This window comes from Lontra canadensis, unplaced genomic scaffold, assembly GCF_010015895.1.
Source record: "Lontra canadensis isolate GAN:19392208 unplaced genomic scaffold, GSC_riverotter_1.0 scaffold204, whole genome shotgun sequence".
Lineage (NCBI taxonomy): Eukaryota > Metazoa > Chordata > Mammalia > Carnivora > Mustelidae > Lontra > Lontra canadensis.
The window spans coordinates 1083347-1109704 of NW_022631198.1; the positions used below are offsets into that span (position 1 = coordinate 1083347).

The 26358-nt window shown below is 42.0% G+C and overlaps 1 protein-coding gene across 2 annotated transcripts in view; it reads right to left on the reverse strand.

Annotated features, from left to right (window-relative positions):
• TAOK1 (TAO kinase 1) overlaps nt 1-11452 on the reverse strand; it is a 160981-nt gene extending 149529 nt beyond the window's left edge. For both annotated transcript variants that reach the window (XM_032848449.1, XM_032848450.1), the window contains exon 1: nt 10809-11452. The gene's annotated coding sequence lies outside the window, so the exon portion shown is untranslated. The remainder of the gene's footprint in view (nt 1-10808) is intronic.
• Nucleotides 11453-26358: the final 14906 nt, after the last annotated feature.

Consider the following 26358-nt stretch of genomic DNA (forward strand, 5'->3'; position numbering starts at 1 on the left):
TAAGGCTCTGCCTTTGGCTCAGGTCGTGATCTCAGAGTCCTGGGATGGGGCCCCCACGGGGCTCTCTGCTCAGCGGGGAGCCTGCTCCCCCCACCCCACCTCTGTCTGCCTCTCTGCCTCTTTGTGATCTCTGTCAAATAAATAAATAAATAAAATCTTTAAAAAAAAAGATTACTCTGGAGATACGGAGAATAAATGGGAAGAGATTGTATGTAGAGAGACTGGTTAGAAGGTTATTACACAAGTCTGAGGGGGAGAGCTGATATGATGGATTTGAGAGAGATTAAAACAGAGAAATTGATGGGGTTGGGGTATACTAGAGGTAGGGGAAAGGATATGTTGAGGATGACTTGGTTTGTAAGCAAATAAGCAAAATATAATAATTTTGGCTTTGGTTGTATATTTGTCAGGAGAGATCAGGTAGTGTTATGGTAACAGTTCAAAAATGTTAGTGGCTTTTAAGAGGACATTTTTTTGCTTGACACGCTATATGTATACTGTATAATGTAAACAATTAATTATCCTCCCTAAAATGTCAATACTGCCATGGTTGAGAAATCTTGCACTACTTTATCATATGTACTTCTTTCCAAGTCTGTATCCCTACTAAACTGAACGAAAGATCAAGCCTTACTTGTTTTTTTGAATCCTGGCACGATACTTAGCAAACAGCACTCAAAATGTATGATAAATAGATGTCATTATGATCAGCAGAGTGCCTAGAATTTAGGACTCAAATATCTATAATAAATACATGTGTTATTACTGAATCTCCTTTTGATTAAGATAAAGCTAAAACTATATAGTTTACTGGCTAAACTGGTAGTCTTTATTTTTTCTTCCAAACCTATTTACTTACTTATTTATTTATAGTAAGATCCACGCCCAAGGTGGAGCTCGAACTCAGGACCCCGAGAATATGAGCTGCATGCTCTACAGACTGAGTCAGCCAGGCACCCTATTCTGGTAGTTTAAATTCAAATTTCATCAATTAGTATTTTGATTTGGTGTTTTCATAGTTACACCAATAAAACGTAAGTTATAACCTGAGTATATCAAAAGTATTAAACTGAATTTGATTTCCATATTAATGACTATGCTTCAAGAGCATTAAAAAAAAGAACACTTTCAAAAAATGTTTTAATTTCATATCACAGTGCCACCCAAATAGAGTAAAATAATGGATACTAAATTTTGGGATACTATTCCACTTAACTTTAATCCAATATAATTTAGTAGAATAATAGTGCACCTTAACAAATTGTCAAAAGTATTTTTTTGTTGTTGTTACTTAATGAACATTTCATATCTCAAAAATAGAATCATTTTATTGTTAATGACTGGATGTACCACCTCAAAGACCATCATAAAACATATTTCAGGTGCATCTTTCACCATTCATACCCTAATATATTCCACACCATCACCTGGAGGGCTGAATGAAAATCTGTACTTCCAAGACTTTTAAATTAACTAGATGCCTGTTAAATTTAGCTGTTTAGAGTAAAATATCAAGGGTAATTATCCAACAGAATTATCCAACAGAATTATCCAAAATTTTTAAAGAATTACACATTATTAAAATATCTACATTTCAGGGCACCTATGTGGCTCAGTGGGTTAAAGCCTCTGTCTTGGGGCGCCTGGGTGGCTCAGTGGGTTAAAGCCTCCGCCTTCGGCCCAGGTCATGGTCCCAGGATTCTGGGATCGAGCCCCGCGTCGGGCTCTCTGCTCAGCAGGGGGCCTGCTTCCTCCTCTCTCTCTGCCTGCCTCTCTGCCTGCTAGTGATCTCTGTCAAGTAAATAAATAAACAAAAAAAACTAATTTTTAAAAAAAAATAAAATAAAATATCTACATTTCAAATCTGATAAAGAAAAGTTTTTTGATTCCTACCTAAAGTTCTCAAAACATACAACTTTCAAAGTAGGTCCATTCCTGTTGATTTAAAAAAATGTTTTTTCAAAAATCACATTTGGTCCTCCTTACTGGCACAAAATCAAATTCAATTCCAATACTAAAACTACTAAATGCAAAATCAAAGTAAAATATAAACCAAGAAACCCCCACCACCCTTATTTACTTACTTATTAAATAGTAAACAGCATCTACTTTATATGTATTCAGCCAGAGAAAGAAAAAATTCATCTGGTAACAATCCATTGTTTAGGATTTTGGAATAACATCTTTCACTATAGTAATAAACTTTTATAAAAGTTATTCTTCTAGGGGCACCTGGTTGGCTCAGTGGGTTAGAGCCTCTGCCTTCAGCTCAGGTCCTGATACCAGAGTCCTAGGACTGAGCCCTGCGTCTGGCTCTCTGCTCAGCAGGGAGTCTGCTTCTGCTTCTCCTTCTCTCTCTCTCTCTCTCTCTCTCTCTCTCTGCCTGCCTCTCTGCCTACTTGTGATCTCTGTCAAATAAATAAACAAAATCTTAAAAAAAAATTATTCTTCTAACTTATGGAATTATCTAATACATTATTACAAAAACAAAATTCATTATGTCAGTATTTTTATTTTCTTCCAAGCCATGCTATTCTTGAACAGTGGTTCTCTCCAATCACTTTACTATACATTTGTATGTTTATGTATAATTAGTTCAAGCAAAATGTCATGTAAACAAAAACATATCCAGATTCTATGCTTTCTATTTTTTTTTAAGATTTTATTTATTCATTTGACAGAGAGAGAAAGATCACAAGCAGGCAGAGAGAGAAAGGAGGAAGCAGGCTCCCCGCCAAGCAGAGAGCCCAAGGGCTCGATCCCTGGACCCTGAGGATCATGACTCAACCGAAGGCAGAGGCTTAACCCACTGAGCCACCCAGGGGCCCCGTATACTTTCCATTGTTAATAACCAAGTTTATTACAGGACATTTCTTTCCTAAACAGAAAATTTTCACATCTTTTCCTTCCTAAAATCCCTTTACTCTAAAGTTTTAAAGCATTATTTTATAGAATTGAACATTCACACATAATACACAAAAATATTTGTTAGTACCTAAACTGAAAAGGAAGGATCTTTTCATTACTCTATTTTCAAATTATTTCTGCTTTTTTAGATAATAGAAAAATTAGCACCAACAACTATATGTCAAAGTAAAGAATCTAAGCAACACCAGGGTTTCTCAGTAAGCATTCATTCAACTCTTGATTTCAGCACATCTCAGGGTTGTGAAACTGAGCCCTGCATCTGGCCACAGCCAGCTTAAGATTTCTTTCTCCCACTCCCTATGACTTTCCCCCACCCAAAATGTAAAGAACCTGAAAATGAGCATGCTATATTGATCCTCTGGGACTCAGAACCCCCTTGAATTCCACAGAAAACAAAACAAATACCATACTCCTATAATGTGATGGTCCATACATCACAGTCATCATCTACCATATGCACAGCGTGAGATTACTCAAACACTGCATATCAAATACTATCACACACACTATACAGAGTTCCTATGCAACAATAAAGAGTAAAGTTTCAGGTTATCAAGTACAGTTATCAAGTACAGTTACAGGTAAATAAATAATTTTAGTCTTTACAATCAAGAACATGGATGCTTTCAGCAAAAAGAAAGCTCTCTCAATTTTGAGTGACGCTAAATTTAAATGAAAAACCTTGACTTAACTGTTTAGTAAATGCTATTTATCAACTTTTTCTGAAATTCTCAATCTCGGTGGAAATAAATTTGAAGAAATCCACCAAAAATACAAACTAAAGGGGCTCCTGAGTGGCTCAGTCATTAAAGCATCTGCCTTCGACTCAAGTCATGGTCCCAGGGTCCTGGGATTGAGCCCCACGTAGCTCCCTGCTCCTCGGGAAGCCTGCTTCTGCCCCTCCCACCCCCCCCCAATTGTACTCCCTCTCGCGGTCTCTCTGTCAAATAAATAAATAAAATCTTAAGAAAAAAAATATGAACTAGAAACTCTTAACTACTACAACTGGACTCAAAACATCAACCAAAATATGAGGATATGGTAAGATGTCATGTACTGAACACACAAATTTTAAAAATATACTTAATGTAGTTATTTAATATATTTAAACAGTCACCTTATAAATCCTATTAAAATATGTTGCAATATTTTTAAAATCCACATATAGCCCAAATAAAAATAAAAGACATTTTCTCAAATAAAGTTTTCCTTTTTTAAAAAATAATTTTTGGGGGGGCGCCTGGGTGGCTCAGTGGGTTAAAGCCTCTGCCTTTGGCTGAGGTCATGATCCCAGCGTCTTGGGATTGAGCTCCGCGTCGGGCTCTCTGCTCAGCGGGGAGCCTGCTTCCTCCTCTCTCTCTGCCTTCCTCTCTGCCTGCTTGTGATTTCTGTCAAATAAATAAATAATAAATTTTTTAAAAATCTTAAAAAAAAAAAAGTTTTTTGTTTTTTTTTTTTTAAGATTTTAGAAAGACAGAGCGAGCAAGTGAGTGAGCATGAGCTGGGGGGAGGCACAAAGGGAGAGAAGAAGATTCCCTACTGAGCCTGGAGCCCAAAGTGGGGCTCCAACCCAGGACCCTGAGATCATGACCTCAGCTGAAATCAAAAGCCCAACACTTAACCAACTGAGCCACCCAGGTGCCCGAAAAATAAATTCTGTGACTCCTAAGAAACTGTACTCATAGACAGAGGATATGACTCCAGGTATATGATAACACAGGTTCCCGAATATACAAACCAATATAAAAAAACCCAAGTTACCATCACACCCAAAATTGCTGGCACCCTAACCAAGATCCTTTTTTTTTTTTTTTTTAAGATTTTTTTTATTTGTCAGAAAGAGAGCAAGAGATCAAGCACAAGCACAGGCTGCAGCAGCTCCCCGCTGAGCAAGGAGCCCGATATAGGACTTGATCCCAGGACCCTGGATCATGACCTGCGCAGAGGACAGATGCGTAACTGACTGAGCCACCCAGGCATCCCTCTAACCAGGATCTTTCAGACAGAGTCCTCAGTACTCTAACAAGGGCTGAGGCCTAAAAAAGGTAAATATGTATAACATAACTACCAAACAGACTACAGAATAGAATCGGAGGGACTGAAAGTAGACTTACTGGAAGAAAAAGAAAAAAAACAAACAAGAATATCATACTTCAGAAACATTCGAAGAAAAAAGGATGCTGCAGCACCCAGCTGGCTCAGTGGTAAAGCATGACTTGGGACTGTGAGTTCGGGCCCCACACTGGATGTAGAGATTACTATAATAAATAAATAAATAAATAAACAACAAGTTAAAAGGATGAGTTGAAAAAGAAATTTCAAGAAAATTTAACTGTGTATCCAGAACACACAAAAATACAGCAAAAAAAAAACAAAAAAAAAGTTTCTCATTAGAATGCTTACCCTTACATACCACATTGTTATTTCTTACTACTTTTCATTTTTAAAAAGATTTTATTTATTTATTTATTTATTTGATGGAGAAAGACACAGTGAGAGAGGAAACTTACAAGCAGGCTTCCCGAGGAGCAGGGAGCCAGATGAAGGGCTTGATCCCAGGATCCTGGGACCATGACCCGAGCAGAAGGCAGACGCCCAACAACTAAGCCACCCAGGCACCCCACTATTTTTCATTTAAAAAAATTGTTTTTACTAAACTGAATTCACAAGCCATTAATAAGTCACAACCTAAAGTTTGAAAAGCACTGGGTCAGAGGAACTGACAACCATTGGAGTTCTTACTTTCCTAAGTACCTACTTCAAGAAAATATTCAAGAGGTGGAAAAAATGAAAAGACAGAATTCCTCCAGGGCAGGGATTATGTCTTACTGGCATATGATCATCCCTTAATGTTTGTTAATTAACGCATTGTGGAATACAAAGCACTTCATGGTAAGGACACACAAAGGATACCTATAAAAATAAGTCCAGGAGAGCAGGAGTACTTTGGATGCCTTCAAAGCAAGGAAGGTGAAAAAAGTTCCAGGAAGAAGAAGAGTGACATCAACTGACTCTTAAATATAAAAATCAAGAACCAAAGGTAAAGAAAATTTCGTTCTTTAAGATAGGCTTTATCCACAATAACTATGTAGTAGTCCACAATAAGTACAAACTTTGTAAGCTACTCTTGATTAGAAATTCTAATCATTTCTTTCAAAAATATATTTTGAGCTCCAAATATATTAATCCAAATCAAAAGTATGGAATGTACTTCAGTCTTAAATATTAGACTCCCTGTATTCATTTGTAAACATTTACTAAGTAGCTAGTGCTAATGTGATTGGCAACAACTTACTGACAGCTTACTATGTATCAGGCAGTATGTTAAGTACTTAAGAGTCATCCCATTTATACCTAACAATCTTATAAAGCAAGTACTATCTTCACTTTATAGGTGAGGAAAGTCTTTAAAAAGTTACATAAAGAAGTTACACAACTAATAAATGGTGAAATTAAGATATATTAAGTGCCAGTTCTATTATTATTAGTGGCTGCAAATCAGAATATTTTGTTCCATTCCATTATTTCTCAGTGCTTCTCTCAGAAACTAAATTGTGGGGGCGCCTGGGTGGCTCAGTGGGTTAAAGCCTCTGCTTTCGGCTCAGGTCTTGATCCCGGGGTCCTGGGATCGAGCCCCCACATCGGGCTCTCTGCTGAACGGGGAGCCTGCTTCCCTTCCTCTCTCTGCCTGCCTCTCTGCCTGCTTGTGATCTCTGCCTGTCAAATAAATAAATAAAATCTTTAAAAAAGAAAAAGAGGGGCACCTGGGTGGCTTTGTGGGTTAAAGCCTCTGCCTTCAGCTCAGGTCATGATCCCAGGGTCCTGGGATCAGGTTCTCTGCTCAGCAGGGAGCCTGCTTCCCTTCCTCTCTCTGCCTGCCTCTCTGCCTACTTGTGATCTCTGTCTGTCAAATAAATAAATAAATAAAATCTTTTAAAAAAAAGGGGGGGGTGCCTGAGTGGCTCAGTGGGTTAAAGCCTCTGCCTTCGGCTCAGGTCATGATCCCGGGGTCCTGGGATCGAGCCCCACATCGGGCTCTCTGCTGAACGGGGAGCCTGCTTCCTTCTCTCTCTCTGCCTGCCTCTCGGCCTACTTGTGATCTCTGTCAAATAAATAAATAAAATCTTTAAAAAAAAAAAAGAAAGAAAGAAACTAAATTGTGCATATCTTTTTAAATGGAATTAATTAATCTACTTCTAAATCTGCATAACACTATTATACTGAATAAGTTTATTGAAAGGAAAAATCAGCCCCTTCTCAACTTTAAAGATAAGTTAGAGGCCAATTAAAGGAAGTTATATTTGGGGCACCTGGGTGGCTCTGTTGGTTAAAAACATCTGCCTTGGCTCGGGTCATGGTCTCAGGGTCCTGGGATGGAGCCCCGAATAAGGGTTTCCTGCTTAGTGGGGAACCTGCTTCCCCTCTCTCCCTCCGCCACTCCATCTGCTTGTGTCCACTCTGTCAAATAAATAAATCAAGTCTTAAAAAAAAAAAAAAAAGTAGTTGTGTTTAGAGGCACCTGGCTGGTTTAGTCGGTAGAGTATGCAACTCTTGATCTTGGGGTCATGAGTTCAAATCTCTCCTTCAGCCTATAGCTTACATAAAAAATAAAACAAACAAACAAAAAAGGGTAGCTGTGTTTAAATATCACTGAGTAAATATTAAAATACTTTAATCTAAAAATGGAATGTAATGGAATAAAATAATACAGGTTTATATCTTTTTCACTTACATCTTAGAATTTGAAATCTTAAAGAATATAAAAAAATAATCTAGCCATGAACAAATGTAGAAACCTAAAGGCAGACAAACATAACCTGGCACTCCCTTTAACAGAACGATTTCAATTTTATTCAAGATTCGACTACAGAAATAAGCTTTTCAGAAAAGACTCTTTCATATATGATCCTGACCTGAACAACAGCTAATACATACCAAAAATAAAGTATACTCTTTATGTTTAGATAACAGCATCCAGTCTTGGGGTGCCTCAGTTAGTTAACTGTCAGACTCTTGATCTCAGGCTCAGGTCTTTATCTCAGGGTCATTAGTTCAAGCCCCATGTTGGGCTCCATGTGGAGCCTACTTTTAAAGCAATTGATTAATTAATTAAAATGTTAAAAGAGCACCTAGTCTTTCTGGTCAACTTCTTTTCTATTAATGGAATTGCATCATAACATGGGACCAAATATGCATGTGCCTTGATATACAGAAAGCCCACTTAATATTAAAACATAATCAATTAATTGCCATATCCACAGTTCTTCCCAAATCTGTATTATAGAAAATACAATAATTATCTTCCATTCAGTTCACTCATATTTTTGGTCCTGTACACTGTTACATTTCTTTAAAACCTCTCATAGTTTAAGTATGTTTGAGAAACTATCCTTCAGTTTTGCAAGGAAGTTTAGTTACTGTCAAGATAATCTTAGGCTATTAAACCCAGTTGATTCTTAGGAATTCTTCCATTTATAAAACATGAGAATTATAACCAAATTAACACATCAGATATCAGAATGCCAAAAGTTAAGTCATTAAAAGGGAATCCAGAGAAAGAGTCAGTTGTGAAAGAACAGGAAGTGATGTACACTGCCATTTTGTAGTGAACTATTTAGAAACATAAGTACCAAACTAAACTGGAATCAACCAAACCCAAACTTAACAGCTCTCAGTATCCTAAGAGTGGCATCAAGGTCAGCTGAAATAACCCTCAGGCAGTTCTTCCCAAATAATGAATTTATCTAACTGATAAAGAACATATGTTACCACTTTTAGCACTCCTACAAGCTATGGAAAACAGGGTTTCTTCTTAGTTGTCCTTAAGAGTATCTCTTAGTTCTAGCATGCATTTTGAAATACAGCAAGTAGTTTACTTATATTCTCTATACATCCTTAAGCTCTGTAGCCTTTATTGACAAATCTCTGCATGCATCTTTCCCAAGACAAAAACAGGCACTCTTTGCTGAGCAGTATGCTTGGGTTTATACATACTAGTATATATGAATTATCAACAACAAACCATAACATAAAGAATTAGACTTTATGGCAGAATTTCCCATGTAAAGAGAAACTCTACACACCACAACATGCAGCTTTGTGCCACAAAATAAAAGATTCAAATAAGAAGTACTGTTTAAGTCAAAATGAATTCAGATAAAAATAAAAAGGGAATAAAGCAAGCAAGAAGAATTCTACTTTCTGAGGAAAAATAAACTGACTTAACATATTAGTGAAATATCAAAATCATCAAATGAGAGGACAGAAATTAATGCCTAACACTACTAAAACTAACATCTTTAAATCCCGGTCTTGAAACAGGTTTCATAAAATGCAACAAACACACGAAAAAAGCTCTGATGAACATTAAGTATACATGACATTCGGAAGTATTTTAAAATAAGTCACCCACTAAGCAAAGCTTAAACATCAAATACAACTTGTTAGTAAAATATCAAAACAGTCTGTATCTATACATATATTAGTCTTTGTTGCTTTGCAAAAAAAAAATAATAATAATAATCTTCGAACATTCATATATGAAACATTTTGAACTCACTTCATCAGTAAATCTAAATACTTAAAGAAGTATGAACAGACTTCAAAACTACTCTGATCACAAAAAGCACTTGGCAACACACTTGCAGAATGTTAAAATTTTTATTTTTATTTACTTCTACTCTACTAAGGACAAAACCAACAAGTACTACTGTAAAACAGTAAGATGATTTGTTTTAAACAAATTTGACACGAAGCAAAAGAAGTGAAAAAGTGATTTATTGACTACATAACACAGATCCTATCACAGCATAATTAGGCAAATTAGTGTCTGTTCCCTCATTTCCTTAGGAAAAAAAGCATTCCTACAGAAAGGTTTGTAACCTAATCATTTTCAGAAAATTCCAATTCTAATGTTATACAAAATGGTATGGACCCTAAAAATTCACAGCTCAGGGAGAAATGTCCATTAGACTGCCTGTCTGTATGCATTAATCTTTCATAATTCTTCAAGAACTAAAGTCACAGAAAGAAAAAGGGACAAGAAAGTGTACAAAATTATTTTATTTGAATCCTAGTAAAAACCCAACATCCTCCCCCCAAAAAAATGTCAATCTAGTGTTTAAAAGAGAGCGAGAGAGACATCAAAACTGTTCAAACATGGCAGGGTCCCTCCCGAGAGGCCGTATCTCCCAACAATAACAACAGGAACAGATACACTTCCCAGGGACAGATCTCAGGGGAAGACTATAAACCCGTACTGTTATCGATTTAAAACCAAAGGGAAAAGGGTAACCTTTCCAAGGGAAGCGCCATTACTTCCCTCTCCAGCTCCCCCTCCCTTCAGTGTATACATGGGCCTGTGTATGAACAAACTGCCTTGGACTTCTGCAGCATTGCAGTAGACTAAAGGATGGGGAAGGGGGGAAGGGTAGGGGGAGAGAAACGCTTCCATCACCCCTATACGAGTATAGATTTCCTTAGCCGGGGTGGAAGCCACTCAGCAGGCTACCCTTCCCAAGAATACAGACACTACAAAGGAGGAAAGGGAGGAGCAGAAGGATCAGAAGGGAAAGGGACCTCGCGCCTTTAAATCGGGGTGCACAGCAACCCAGTCTCCCCAAGAGAGCCACACCTTCCTAGAAACATCCCCTTCCACCACCCCTTCCGGTGACCCTCAGGAAAGAGGAATGTAATTGCTCTTGCCCCTCAAAACTGGAGGGCGCCTAGCTCACCAGCTTCTTCACCCCACCCACAGAATCACAGACCCTCCTTGTCTCCCTCCCTACCCCACCCCCACCTCCCTTCTCGGAGAGGCCAGAGTGGGCCGAATTTCCCCGCCCCCTCCATGTCTCCCTTTCCCAAAGCAGAGGTGCCCTTACCCTTTCGCCGACAGGTCTGGGGCGGAGTAGGCAGGGGCAGCCCCCTGCGGCGCTCGGGTAGCCGCTACGCTGGAGGACTAGGAGTGAGGAGAAGGAGGAGGGGGCCTGGCGACCGACCGCCGCCCCCCCCCCCAGCCCCAGCAAGCCGCCCAGCCCAAGCTCTGCGACAAGGGGCGGGGGGGGGAGGGGGCGAGGGGACGACCGGGGTCGAGGAGGCGCCCTCAGAGCTTGGGCTCAGCTAAGATGGCGCGGGGAAGTGCTGGGAGCCGCCGCCGCCGCCTCGGGGGAACCGACCCGGGCCTCGGCCGCCTTCCGTCCTCACACAGCCGAGGCCCTCTCGTCCCCCGCCACGGCCCCTTGGCGGGCGGGCCCACGCACAGTTCTCCGCCACCACCACCACCCCTGGGAAGGGGGCGCTCACAAAGGGAAGAGAGGCCGCGGGCCGGCCGGCCGGCGGCGGGGCGGGGTCCCCAGGGGCCGGGAGGCCTCAGAGGTTCGCGGGTGCCTCGCGCTCTCGGCCCTCGAAGGGCACAGGCAAGCGGGACCCCTCCTCTCTCCTCAGACAGGCGGCGGCACCGACTCACTATCTTTGCCACCCTCCCTCTCCCTCTCTCTCTCCGAGCCCTGAAGCCACAGAGCCCGGCCGCTGCCCAGGTTTCCCCCCCCTTCCCCAACACCACTCCCCTCCTCCCGACAGTCATCCCAGTCTCCGATCTCGCGAGATTTCCCGCCTGACAGGCCCGACCCTGCGCGAGACACGACTGCGTACGCGTGCGCGCTCTCACGGGAGCGCGCGAGTACTTGTACTGGGCGGAGTCTCCCGGTTCCCTGCCTGAGTCCCAGCCTCAGTCTAGCTTGGCCGCACTTGGCAGGTCTAACTCTTCTGCCACGTGGGCATCAGGTGCATTCAGTTCTCCCTGAAATCTGCGAAATAAGAGTTTATCAGCTCTCCTCTGTCCTCACTTCCAAAATATCCGCGCCCCCCCTCCCCATAATCCTGCGAATGAGAAGCTTGCCCTGGCATGTAGGATATCCAGTTCTTACCTTGGTTCAACTACTCCGTGGAATTCAGAGGGAAACTGGTCAGTGTCATCAGTACGTAGTTGAGTTTTTGAGATTCTAAAAGCTTGTAAGAACTTCTGGAACAGTAATGAGAGGAGAATACAGATTAAACCACCCCGCATGTTGGTAATGGTAGGAAAGAGACAAATTCTTGAGAAGTTTTAGTGTATGTCTTTAGTAGGTTGAGTGATGGTAAGTTTTGGAAACAGGAGCTGCAAATAAACTGAAGAGTCCTACGAATCCTAACGCAGGAAAGAGAGCTTCTAAATTTTTGTGGTGAAGACTTTTGTTTAGAGGAAAAAGAGCAGTTTTATTCAGGAACCAAAAGGTGTGCCTCAAGTGCAGTTACAAAAAAAAAAAAAAAAGTCTTGCTTCTTCAACTGGTAAGCAGTGAGATGAAGAGATCTGCTGTGTGAGACTTATGAGTAAAAGTGTACTCCAGAACAACTGGAAGTTACAGTAAACTAGGGAAGTAAACTGGCTATGATCAGTGAAACAAGATATCCACTTCAGTGGGTTATACATATAACTTGTTCCAAATATGCTTTCTCATAGTAAAAGGACTCTGTCAGTGAGTCCTCTTTTCACCTGTATTGCCAACTACTCTCAGCTGGCAACTTCCCCTCAGCATAAAAACATGCCCTAGTTTCTTTGGAGGGAAAAGAAGGATTACCATCTTCATCTCTCCTCCCCTTCAAAGACAAGCTTTTTAGAAAATTTGTCTTCTCACCTCCGCTGAAACTGATCTTACAATGGTCAAGAACAACCGTCTACTTTCTGTGCCTAGTGGGGTCATTTTAATCCTCCTTGACATCTGCAATATTTGATATCGTTTATACTCCTTCCGTCTTAAAACTGTGTTCCTCCTTGGCTTTTCAACACCACTCAAAACCACTTTTCCTTCTACCTCCTTGTCCTTGGAGCCTCTCTTCCTCCATTTATGCTTTAAATGATGCCTTTCCAATCCTGATCCTTTCTTCTGAAAGTTACAGCAAGAATGTTCTCTTCTAGGGGCGCCTGGGTGGCTCAGTGGGTTAAAGCCTCTGCCTTTGGCTCAGGTCATGATTCCAGGGTCCTGGGATAGAGCCCCGCATTGGACTCTCTGCTTGGCGGGGAGCCTGGTTCCTCCTCTCTCTCTCTCTGCCTGCCTCTCTGCCTACTTGTGATCTCTGTCTGTCAAATAAATTTTTTTAAAAATCTTTAAAAAAAAAAAGAATGTTCTCTTCTAGTTATTTCATACATTTAGGAATGGAAAGAGATTCAGGCTTTCCTATAATATTTATTCTTAATCTTCTATGGAAAATTTCAAACATACACAAAAGGAATGGGATCTAATAATAAACCCCCAGATGTCCATCACCTAGCTTCAACTATTATCAACATTTTATCATTCTTGTTTCACTTATTCTCCCACAACCTTCCCCACCCCTGTGTACTTTTTTTAAGATTTAATTGTTTGTGAAAGAAAGAAGAGAGAGTGACCACAGGGGTGTGGGGACTGGGCACGAGGGAGAGAATCTGGAGCAAACACCTCACTGAGAGTGGAGCTCCATGCAACACCCAATCCCACGACCCTGATACGGGGACCCCAGCCAAAATCAAGAGTCAGAAGCTTAACCGACTGAGCCAGCCAGGTGCCACCTGCCTCCACCTAAGTGTATTTTTAAGTAAATCTCTAGTAGGCCATCATAACATTTTACCCGAAATACCTTGGTTGTAACATAACCACAATACCATTATCACACCTTTACAATAATTTCCTAATATGTAATACCCAATCCATATTCAGTTTTGCCTAACGTTTCCAAAATGTCATTTTACAGTCTATTTGTCTGAACCAGGATCTGAAGTTCTACACTTTGCATTTGATTAATAGATATGTCTCTTAAATCACTTTTCATGTACAACACCTTCCCCTTCCTTTTTCTTCCTTTTTTTTTTTAAGATTTTATTTAATCATTTGAGAGAGAGAGAGAGAGTGCAAGGGAGAGAGAATCTGAAACAGATTCCACACGGAGCACAGAGCCTGACTCGGGGCTGGATCCACAACCCTGAGATCACAGCCTGAGCCAAAACCAAGAGTCAGACGCTCAGCTGACTGAGCCACCCAAGAGCCCCTCTTTCTTTCCTTTTTGTATGCAGTTTATTTGTCTAAGAAATCAGATTATAGATTTTGTAGAATTTTTCACATTCTGGACTTGCCAGTTACATCCTCACAATGTCATTTCACATTTGCTTCATTGCCCACATTTCTTATAAACTGGTAGGTAAATCTAAAGGTTTGCTCTTGTATGGGTAGTGTTTCCTTTTATAATATTTTGTGTCTGCTACTACCTCATTTTCCCTCTTAACACCACCTCTACCGTAAACTGTAGCTCCACTCCTCTCAGATTCCCCAGCACATAGCATATCTTAAGAGACTCCGGCTGTCTTTTTAAAAAATTATTATTCCAGATATCTACCTATGATTTGGTACTAAGAGACCTCCCTCTTCAAATTCTTCAAATTTCACACACACAACACACCCGTACATACATACAGGTGGGCTTATCCTGTCAAATTTGTTCAACAGTAGAGTATCATTGGTTGATACCACAAAACATACCAGTTATTTAATTTCTGAAATTGTATCTAAATAAGAAAATTACACTCATCGATGTTAGGAAAATAATGCTTAGAACAATTGCAGATTTTGCACCTTCTGAGATTTAACTCCTGAACATTTCTCTGATTCACCCCTTTTTTCATCCCCACTGCCTCTGCTATGGTGGTTCATACTGTTTCTAATCTGGGGTACTGTAATTGCCTTCCAACTACTCTCCTCACACCCCAGGGTGCCCCATTCTCTATACTGAGGTGAATGGTTTTAATCTTCCTAAAATGCAATTTCTAAAAGCTGAATGTGTCATTTCTCTGCTTAAAACTCTTCCATGGCAAAACAAAAACAAAAACCAGAAAAACTCTTCCATGGGTCCCCAAAACCCTCCAAATAAAATCCAGACAGAGCCTTGCATACCTCTCTAACTTTATTTCAGATACTCCCACCATCCTGAACTATTACTTACTCTTCTGCTAACTGCTAACATCCTATCTTCAGGATGTGGTGCTGCACTCCTCTGCCTGAAAGGCCTTCTCTAGTTGGCTAATATCCTTCAAGATTTAGCTCACATGACACCTCCACAAAAGGCTTTCTCAGATCTCATTTAGGTATTCCTTGAGCCTACAAATTGGGGTCAGAAAGCTGTGGGGTGAGGGACACCTGGCTGGCTCAGTTGGTAGAGCACACCACTCTTGGTCTTGGGGTCCTCAGTTCAAGTCCCATGTTGGGTGTAGAATTACTTGAAATAAAAATTTTTTTAAATGGACATTAAAAAAAGAAGAAGAAGAAGGCACATTAACTGTGGGATGGGGTGAAGAATGGGTACCAACCTTGTTTTGACCTCAATAAAAAAGTTACCTAAGCAGTATCAAAACCAAGAATAAGCTTTTTCTGTACACTGACATATTTAATTCTCACAACAAATTTGTGCAGTAGGTTCTATTATTATTACCTCCAATTTATAGGTAAGGAAACTATGGTTCAGAGAGTTATGTCCCTTGACCAAGGTGACACAACTAATAAGTGGTGAGCTAGAATGTGACCCCAGTTGTGCATGAATCTAAACCATATTATCCTTCCATCATATTCTACTCCTGGCACCACCAGTCAATAACAGCTTGATGCCATGCACATATTCTGTGTGTGTAAGAGATGCCTGACCATATGTGATATCTGTATATGTGTTGTCATGCATGTGTCTATGGTTGAAAAGGCAGCTTGTGAATGTGCAGGTGGGTGCACTGACCGATCTGGTATCTGTCCGATCAAACGGTCTTTTCAGTGTTGTCACTCAGTAAAAGACCAAGTCGTGTTCAACTCAACTTAACAAATACTTATTGAATTCCTACTATATGGTAGGCTTAAGTAAAATACAGAAGGGGCAAATGGAACTAGTGTTTATAGAATTACTCTATGCCAAGAATTGTATGAAGCCAGTGCTTTACATTCATTATCCCCTTAATCTTACCAACAACCCTGAAAAAAGGATGATGAAGATGATGATGTCATCATTTCTTCCTTCCAACAGAGAGGAAGAAAGTGCAAAAAAATTAAGCAATTTTGTGCAGCATGGAGAGCTAAAATTACAGTTCTGGTTCGATATGAATTTTAAGCGCCTTTTTTTTTTTTCACTGCTTGTTGGTTCCCTTTCTCAAATCCTTCCCCATACTAGGAACTAAAAATCCTATTAGAGGGATGCCTCAGTGGCTCAGTCAATTAATCATCCAACTCCTAATTTTGGCTTGGTCATGATCTCAGGGTCCTGAGATCAAGCCAGCATCAGGCTCCACACTGGATGTGGAGCCTGCTTAAGATTCTCACTCTCTCCCTCTGCCCCTTCCCTCCTAAGAAGAATCCTATTAAAGAGATTAGATCTGCATGCAAAAAAACATTTAATAAAAGGGGCTCCTGGGTGGCTCAGGTGGGGAAACATCTCCCTTTGGCTCAGGTCATGATCTCCACGTCCTAGAATCAAACCCCACATCAGGCTCCCAGCTCAGCGAAGAATCTACTTCTCCCTCTCCCTCTGCCTCTGCCTCTCCCCCTGCTTGTGCTCTCTCTGTCTCTGTCTCTCTCTCTCTCAAATGAATAAACAAAATCTTTTTTAAAAAGTTTAAGTTAACAGGGCGCCTGGGTGGCTCAGTTGGTTAAGCGACTGCCTTCGGCTCAGATCGTGACCCTGGAGTCCAGGGATCGAGTCCTGCATCAGGCTCCCTGCTCAGCAGGGAGTCTGCTTCTCCTTCCGACCCTCCACTTCTCCTGCTCTCCCTCTTTCTCTCTTTCTCTCACAAATAAATAAAATCTTTAAAAAGAATTTAAGTAACAATGCTTAACTACCTATTAGCAAATGATGCACAGAATCAGACCCTCATTTATAATTTTCTGGACCTCAGTTTCCTATCTAAGCGCAATAGACTAAAATGATCTCTGGATTCCTTTTAGTTCAAAAATCTATAATTATAAGAATGATGCAAATAACATGCACAGATAACTTGAATCCCAAAGAGTGTGTGTGTGTGTGTGTGTGTGCACACACACATGTGCGAGTGCACATTTAGAAACAAAGAAGAAACACTTTTTCGGATGTTTTACCTGACTCCTATTAAAATGCAGGGAACTGCATTGGTCATGATAATATCTCCATCCAACTTTAGCGTGTACATTTTTTGCAATTACATTGTGATTATTTATGGAAACCTCCATCTCCCTACAGTAGAAGGCAGAAACCATGGAAGCTGAGCGTATAACAGAGTAGTTAGTAAGGAGCATGTGTCTTAGAATTTTCTCTGTAGAAACCAGGGGTGAGGCACTCCATGAAACTGACAGTCAACAAATAAATAAATCAGTACTTTACTGGCAGCCCATTCCATGCATCCTGGGTGATCCATTCATCTATAGATTTTTTACTTTGGGCCCCCAGGGCAACCAACTAAGGCAGGTTTAAGCCTAGTTGTCATACCTCACCCAGACATGTCTACAAAAGGCTGTCTCAGATAAGTAGGGCTTCCACAGGCTGGAAAATAAAGCTCATCATGTACAAAGTTGTTCCTTGAGCTCTGCGCTCCCACATAATCGAGTTCATTCACATCACAAAGATGTGAACATCTTTGAAAAGTGCCCTGCATGTGGAGCCGGCGGATTCGTCCAATTTAACCCACAGGAATAGATAAATGCTGGGCCAATGTACCCTAAGGAGAGTAGAATATAATTCAGCTCAATAACACTCTGACCCAGAAACCTTTCAGTCTCAGGTATCTATCAGCTAAGCATCTGCAACAAGCCATGAATAACCTAAAGCAGCTGCTCCAGAGTCTAAAAGAAGTCCAAGCCTGAAGATAACAAGGAGAGGATGTGGCGGTCCTATAGCAGCAGGCTTTGACCATGGGGTCCCACCTCCATCAATTCCTGGTGTCCATCGCTGAGCTCCCTGGCATCAGTGTCATAACCAGGCTGAGCGTTCCTTTCCTTATCTGCAAAGTGGGGTTAACATCACCATCCTCAAGGGTGCCTGGCTGGCTCAATCAGTAGAGTGTATGCAACTCTTGATCTCAGGGTTGTGAGTTCAAACCCCACATTGGGTGTAGAGGTTGCTTAAAAATAATAAAATCTTGGGACGCCCGGGTGTCTCAGTCCGTTAAGCGTCTTCCTTGGGCTCAGGTCATGATCCCAGGGTCCTGGGATTGAGTCCTGCATCAGGCTCCTTGCTCAGCAGGGAACCTTCTTCTCCCTCTGCCGGCTGCTCCCCCTGCTCTCTCGCTCTGATAAATAAATAAATAAATAAACAAGATCTTTTAAAAAATAATAACAAAATCCTTAAAAATAAATAAATAAATAACCATTATCATCCTCAAGGGTATTTAGGATTAAAAATAACATGTAAAGGGGCGCCTGGGTGGCTCAGTGGGTTAAAGCCTCTGCCTTCAGCTCAGGTCATGATCCCAGGACACTGGGGTCAAGTCCTACATCGGGCTCTCTGCTCTGCAAGGAGCCTGCTTCCTCCTCTCTCTCTGCTTGCCTCTCTGCCTACTTGTGATCTATGTCTGTCAAGTAAATAATTAAAAATCTTAAAAAAAAATGTAAAGTGTCTACCCCATTTAAAGTGTTAGTTCTGTTTTGTGGGGAAGTTTTTTTCCCAAAGGGATCAGATCTTATTGGAAGAAACAAGTGAGTAAGCAGAGAAAATATTGTATTGCAAATGCAGGAGTCAGCTCAGGATGCTTTGGGAGCACATGAAAGCTCTCCCAATCCAACCCCCAGGTGGGGGAGTCAGTCAGGGAAGGCTTCCTAGAGGAGGTGGTATCAGTGTTGTACTTCTGCCCATCCTATGGAAGTTGAAATGCAAATTGTATAAATATGTAATGTCTAGGGGTGCCTGGGTGGCTCAGATGGTTAAGCACCCACCTTCAGCTCAGGTCATGATCTCCAGGTCCTGGGATATCCAGCTTTGTGGGAGTCTATTTCTCCCTCTCCCCCTGGTTGTTTCTCTCTCTCTCTCTCAAATGAACAAATATAATCTTAAAAAAATAAAAAATATGTCATCCCTAGGTGGGAGGTAGAGTAAGAACTTAGTTGATTACCTTCAGTTTTGTACTATACGGAACTATAAAACATGTTTCTGTGACTAAAGGTAGAGATGAAAAGAAAAAAAAATCTGAGAGACAAATACAATTTTCATGAACCTAGTAAGTAGGGGTATGGTTAGGACTCAGATGTTCACTAGGAGAATTCTGGAAATTAAGAATTAGAAGGTTGAACACAATCTGATAGGTGACGATGCTTAGGATCTCTCTTAAAGGGTAATGTAGCTAGATTTTTTGAAGTAACAAACAAGACACACATGTTGAACTGTATGCATTAGGTTATTTCAAGTGTTAGCTCTTGTTGTGTACGTGTAAGGATGTAAATATTCATTCCACTGTTCCAACACCACCCGCTGGCAGGCACCCCGTGATCAGTGCATCATGATTGTCTGAGACATCTGTGAATGTGGGAAGGGTTGGGCAGCATGTTTGTGGACTGAGAGGTTTTTGGAATTTATCCTCAGGACCAATTGGTGATTTTGTCATGCCCTTCTCTGGCTGACATCTGCCAGGATTCAAAAACAAAACAAAAAAAGACACTGTACTAATTCCTACCAGAGTTGTGCCACATAGGATATGAAACAAACAGCTGGCAATCGAAACATAAAATAAGTTGCTATTTTATTGGCCTGGGATTGTCTTTGGGTCTCTTCTTTAGCCTTATATTTACTAGGTAGTAATACTATGCTAGTAAGAAGTCTTTGGGTCGAAAGTGACTATTTAGATCAGCTTAAGGGGAAAAAGGGAGGGGGGGTTTATTAGACCCTGTACCAGAAAAGTCCAGTGCCTCAGGAATTAAGAGAATTTTGTTCATGTCTGACTCCCCCTTTGCTGTCTCTCCACATACCGTTCCCAGCTCCCAGTTGCTTGGCTATATTTCTCTATAGACTGGACTTTGTTCTAAGATTTTCTGTTTTGTGGGGAGTAAAACTGGTGGTTCAGGTGCTTTCCACTGCTGCCACCTAGTTCAATATTCCCCAACAATGAATGCTGCTGTTGCCACTGTCTACACACGGGAAATGAATCAAGGAACTGTTTTTATTTTTAAATCGGCTCCGTGCCCAATGTGGGCCTTAAATTCACAACCCTGAGATCAAGAGTCACATGCTCTGACTGAGCCAATCAGGTGCTCCAAATCAAGGTTCCTAATATTGGTTTTAATCAGATGCCTCCTTTACTGATATGTTGTGTTCTGATCACTAGTGACCGGAGCCCCTGTCCCAAAGTTCAGGTTTATACATCCACTTAAACTTGCCTGCTATGTGATGTTTCCTACACAACCTGCTGTCTCCCACCTGCTACCAAAACCCCCGAGCAGGGGACAGAGGTCTAGTCTAGTTATCAAATGGCACCATATAAATGGTTATCATGAAGCTCATCCTTTCTCCTCCTCATAAATATTCTCAATACTGTCACAATATGGCAAATGTAGAAATTGAAGGCATTTGAGACTCTGTCCCAAATGTGGGACTCTGTCCCTCTATGAGGATGCACAGATCAGAATTGGGAGCTCGTGGACCATAAACACGTTTCCATGAGAGGTTTAAACAGAATTCACATAGATCATTCCAAGATGGAGTTCCATCTTAGTTTATTTCATGCCACAGAAGGATGCTGGACCAGGGCAGTGGGCAGAATGGAGTGGGAGGAATGGCCACAGAAGTTCAGATTTACCTTGTCCCAGTTTACTGACCCCAAAGGCAAAGGAAAGCTTCTTACTCTCTCATGAGAGTATATAAAACACAAAGGAACAGCTCTAGGTGGCCCAGCTTAGGCCTAGTGTCCTATGCTCTTTTGTGGGCTGGTAGCTTCACCGAAGGATGAGACATTTTGATCACCCTAGCTGGGATTCTGGGACCACCCTGTGGCAAGAGGCTCAGAGGAACAGCTCCACAGGAACCACATAGAACTGGTGTAGATGGAAGGGATAGATGGAAAGGAAATTCCCCCAAAGGAACTTTTTGCCAGAAGAGGGAGCCATTCTGGACAGACCAAAACAACAGATGTTCACTACAAGTAGACTAGAACTGCTCTTGAGGCCAAGTGATACGGTTTCGTGGGAACGGTACCTAGAGTCGAATGTATTAACCCTTGCTGTGCTCAGGTAAAAGAAAACCACCATCACCTGGATACAATAGCACTTTCATGGATTGATGAGGTCTTCTGATCTTTGCCGTGACTCTGAGAAATGGGCAGAGCAAATCCCCTTTACAGAATATATTTTTGAAACTCCAGCAACGCAGAGAAGCACAGCAGAAGAAAAAACGGTTCCTTCGACAGGACCAGGTATAAATCTGGTATGTAGACTATTTGGGGAGGGAGCACCTTCCAGGCATTCCCGAAGCCTTAGCCAATCCTGAAAATATGCGGCACGTGCAGGAGCCCAGAAGATGCCCATCAGCCAGGCATGGAGTGCCAGGGTGACAGCCAGCTCCTGGAACTCCAGCATTCTTGTGCGTCTTTTCCTAGAGTTCTCTCTCACACTAGCCTTTGGAGTTGCTTCCACAGAATAGCTGAGTGTTCTTACAAATACTCCAGGATAACAGTTTTTATTCATGCACTCTTTTATTTTATTTATTTTTTTAAGTATGCTCTATGCTCAGTATGAGGCTTGAACTCACAACCCTGAGATCAGGAGTCTTGTGCTCTACGTGCTGAGCCAGGCTGGCGGCCCCTATTCACTCATTCTTCTTTCCCTCTCCCACACCTAAACGAATTCCTGACAATACTGATGACTCACAATAAATGTTTATGGGATAGTGAGTTGATAGATAGCAAACATTTACGTCAGTTATGTGCCTTTTGCTCGGCTCTGTGGATATACAGTTGAATAAAATACCATTACTACCCCTGAGATCATAGCTTAATGAGAAAGACTAGCACATAAGCAGTCCTGAATTATTTAGGACTCTTCAGTTGCAAGTGGCAGAGAATCAGACCTAAAGTAGTTTAAGAAAAATGAGAATATTTTGGCTCACACAAACTAAAAAGTCCAGAGTGAAGTCTGGCTTCAGGCAAAGTTAGTTCCATGCTCATAAATGCTCTAGTTTCGTCTTCAGGACTTTCACTGTGTTGCCTCAACCACTCTGATCCAAATGGGGTTCTGGCAAAATACAACAAAATTAACCATTTTATTTTATTATTGTATTTTTAGATGTATTTGACAGAGAGAGTGTGTGCATGCACAAGCAGGGAGAGCAGCAGAGGGAAAGGGAGGAACAGGCTCCCCGCTGAGCAGGGAGCCTAACACGGGGCTCAATCCCAGGACGGTGGGACCATGACCCGAGCCAAAGGCAGACCCTTAAGCGAATGAACCACCCAGGCACCCCCAAACTTAACCATTTTATTGTTTTTTAAAGATTTTATTTATTTGACAGAGACACAGCGAGAGAAGGAACACAAGCAGGGGGAGTAGGAGAGGGAGAAGCAGGTTTCCTGCTGAGCAGGGAGCCCGAAGCAGGGCTCAATCCCAGGACCCTGGGATCATGACCCGAGCCAAAGGCAGACGCTTAATGACTGAGCCACCCAGGTGTCCCTTGAAATTTTTTAAGTAGACTCCACGGCCCCCAGTGTGGAGCCCAATGCGGAGCCTGAACTCCCAACCATGAGAGCAGGACCCGAGCTGAGACCAAGAATCAGATGCTCAACCAACTGAGCCACCCGAGCACCTCAAACTCTGTACCTGTTCAACAACAACTTCCCATCCTGCCTCCACTCACCCAGTCCCTGCTAGTCTCCATGTACTTTCTGCCTCTTATGAGTTTGTCTGCTCTGAGAACCTTGTGTAAGAGAACACACACAGCATCTGTCCTTTTGTGACTTATTCCATTTAGCAAAATGTCTTTGAGGTTCATTTATTTCATTCCTTTTTAAGGCTGAATGAGATTCCATTGTATGTACATGCTGCATTTTGTTTAGGTGTTTGTCTGCCAATGAACGTTTGGGTTGTTTCCACCTTTTGCTACTGTGAATGCTGCTGCTGTGAACACGGATGTATCTGTTCAAGTCCTGGCTTTCCATTTTTGGGGGTGTACAGGAGTTGAGCTTCTGAAGAACAGAAGAAACAGCGACTTTATTTATTTTTTTTAAAGATTTTATTTATTGGGGCGCCTGGGTGGCTCAGTGGGTTAAAGCCTCTGCCTTTGGCTCAGATCATGATCCCAGGGTCCTGGGATCGAGCCCCACATCGGGCTCTCTGCTCAGCGGAGAGCCTGCTTCCACCTCTCTCTCTCTGCCTGCCTCTCTGCCTACTTGTGATCTCTGTCTGTCAAATAAATAAATAAAATCTTTAAAAAAAAAAAAAAGCCGTGTAAAATTCCCATAGTCCCATGCTGCTTCTGGCTTCAGTCACTCCCACTCTCCGGCCAGACCACAGAGTCAGCCCTTCCCACTGAGAACAACAGTGAATACAGAGGTTTTCCCCATCACCACCCCTGGCCACAACATTTTGCTTTGGAATTGGGTACTGAGAAAGCGAGCTCTCCTCCCAGATCAGCTGCTTTGAATGATAGGGGGAGCCTAGGATGAGAAACTTTGGTTCCCTGGGAGGGAACATGCCAGCTGTGAAAAGCCCACAGTTGTAAATTGTCAGATGGTGGCTGCCTGTGAAACCTGTCAAGACTCTTGACAGCTCAGCTGAGAACCTAATTACCACTTACAAAGAGAGACAGGAAAAACGTGTTGTCAGAGAGCTCCTGGTCAGAGAGAATGAGGTACGGTGTCTTGGCCCGTCATCAACTTCCTCCTCGTTTCAACTAGAGCACAGCACATTAGTATAATAGACGTTACACATGTTTATTATGTGGAACAAAGCTACCACGTCAGACCACAGCCCTGTGTCAGCTGAGTCTTCGGTAATCACATAAATTTAACAGCGGCATTTCATCTGATTGTACAAGTACTTCCGATAGTCTCAGTGCCAAGGGTACCCTACTTAACTTTCCTCAAGAATTTACACAAACTTCAAATAGTCCTCCTCCTTTCCTGGAGTGAAGAGGAGCAGGATCCTTTGTTCTGGTGAAACCTATAGAGGGCTAATACTTAAAGTCAGTCAGTCAGCAACCCAGAATCTTACCTTCCAAGGAAAATAAGTTTGTGTCAACCATGCTGCAGAGACAATGTGGGGAAGCCAGCAGTCTTCACCGAGAATCCTTACATTGGGGGAAACTAACATTAGAGTAGTCACATGTTAGTTTTTGCAAAGTCTTGGTCCTCTAGTCTTTTTTTTTTTTTTTAAGATTTATTTATTTATTTGACAGAGGGAGAGAGATCACAAGAAGGCGGGGGGTGGGGGGTGGGGAGCAGGCTCCCCGCTGAGCAGGGAGCCCGATGCAAGGCTCGATCCCAGGATCCGAGACCATGACTGGAGCTGAGGGCAGAGGCCCAACCCACTGAGCCACCCAGGTGCCCCAGTCCTCTAGTCTTGCAAAACACTCACACTTCCCACTTATCTTTCCTTCTTCAATTGTATCAGCAGCACCTGAGCAAGGATGCTAACTTTCTCAACGGGAATTTTTTTTTTCAGTTTCTTGAAAGTAAGGACCTGCTACTTATAGCGGCAGGAGATGGGAGGAAGGAGACTTAACATGTATTGGACACCTCTGTTACGTTCTGGATACTGTGTTTTGCCACTAATTTAATCTATAAACCAACTGGCAATGTAGATACTACTATATACAATTTCAGATGCCATATCCGGAGCTCAGAGAGGTTAGGTGAATTACCCAAGAGGACGCAGCTAGTAAATAAATGACAGAGGAGATTTTTTTTTTTTTTTTAATTTTTAAGGGCTCCTGGGTGGCTTAGTTGTTGAGCATCTACCTTCAGTTTGGGTCATAGTCCTGGGGTCCTGGGATGGAGCCTTGCATCAGGCAGCCCACTCAGTGGGAAGCCTGCTTTCCCCTCTCCCCTCCCCCCTTTCTGTTCTCTCTCTTGCTGTCTTTTAAATACATAAGTAAAATATTTTTTTAAAAGATTTTATTTATTCATTTGACAGAGAGAGATCACAAGTACACAGAGAGGCAGGCAGAGAGAGAGAAGCAGGCTTCTCGCTGAGCAGAGAGCCCGATGTGGGGCTCTATCTCAGGACTCTGAGATCATGACCTGAGCCAAAAGCAGAGGCTTAACCCACTGAGCCACTCATGTGCCCCTATATAAGTAAAATCTTTTTAAAAAATTTCCTTAAACCGTTTTTCTGGTTGTTGTTGTTATTTTTTGTTTTTTGTTTTTTTGTAATCTCTACACCCAAGGTGGGGCTTGAACTCACAACTCTGAAATCGAGAGTCACATGCTCTTCCAACTGAGCCAGCCAGGCATGGCTAAAATTTATTTAATGTATTTTTTTTTCCAGGACAGGGCTTGGAACCCACTTCTTTCTGGCTCCAAACCCCATGTTCTTTGTAATGCATTATACTAACCTCAGAAGAGAAGAAATTAAAGGGATTCCCAAGAGATAAAGCTGGTAAAATCAGCCACTCGGAACTTCTAGTACATTTCATTTTCTCATACATATATGGATTCAAATTTCCTGGTTAAACACAAGGCATTCAGCAAAACACTCCACAAGATTCAAAGCTGCCACAGAGAACAGGGAACTGGGATGGAAAGTGGGAGGAAGGAAGGGAAAAGAAATGGAAGAAGAAAGAAGGACCAGGAAGGGAATATACCTGGGAAATGTAATGCGGTAGCTGGAGGTTGTTCTCAGAGGCCTTCTACCAAGACCCAAAGAAGGGTGCAGAAGCTGATACTCCTTTTTTGCTCCATTCACCATTTAGTTTCTCTTTTTCTATAAAAGGATTAGCAGGATGGGCTCAGTGGGAAAGGAGGCCTCTGTGGGATCCTGTTACCAGCCATCTGTGTTCTGTTCTTTACTTTCGAACAAGACGGCTCCGAAACTCTGAACGGGAGAGGGAGTTGGAGCTGCATACAGATCAGCAGAACTGTTGGTAACAGCTCTGACGCCTGCAGGATGAGTCAACCCTCTGTGCCGGGCAGAGTCAGCTGTGGTCCCCTGGAGCCTCCTACTCGAGGGACAAAATCAGAGATGGGGAGAAGGGTCGAGGTCCTTGATCTCGGACAGGAATTCAGGCTGGAAGGATAGGTAGGGGTTCCTCAGCATTCTGGCTGTTGATGGGGGAGGGATTAAGGGTGACAGTGAGGGAAACACAGTCCTTTATGTACTTTAGCTGCTCTACGAAAGGAATATACCTTCTGGAGGACGCCAGTGGGCAAAAGCCATATGGTTGTGTCACCAGGAATTCAGCCCAAACACAAACATCCCTCTCTTCCCCGGTGAATTTTACTCAGGTAT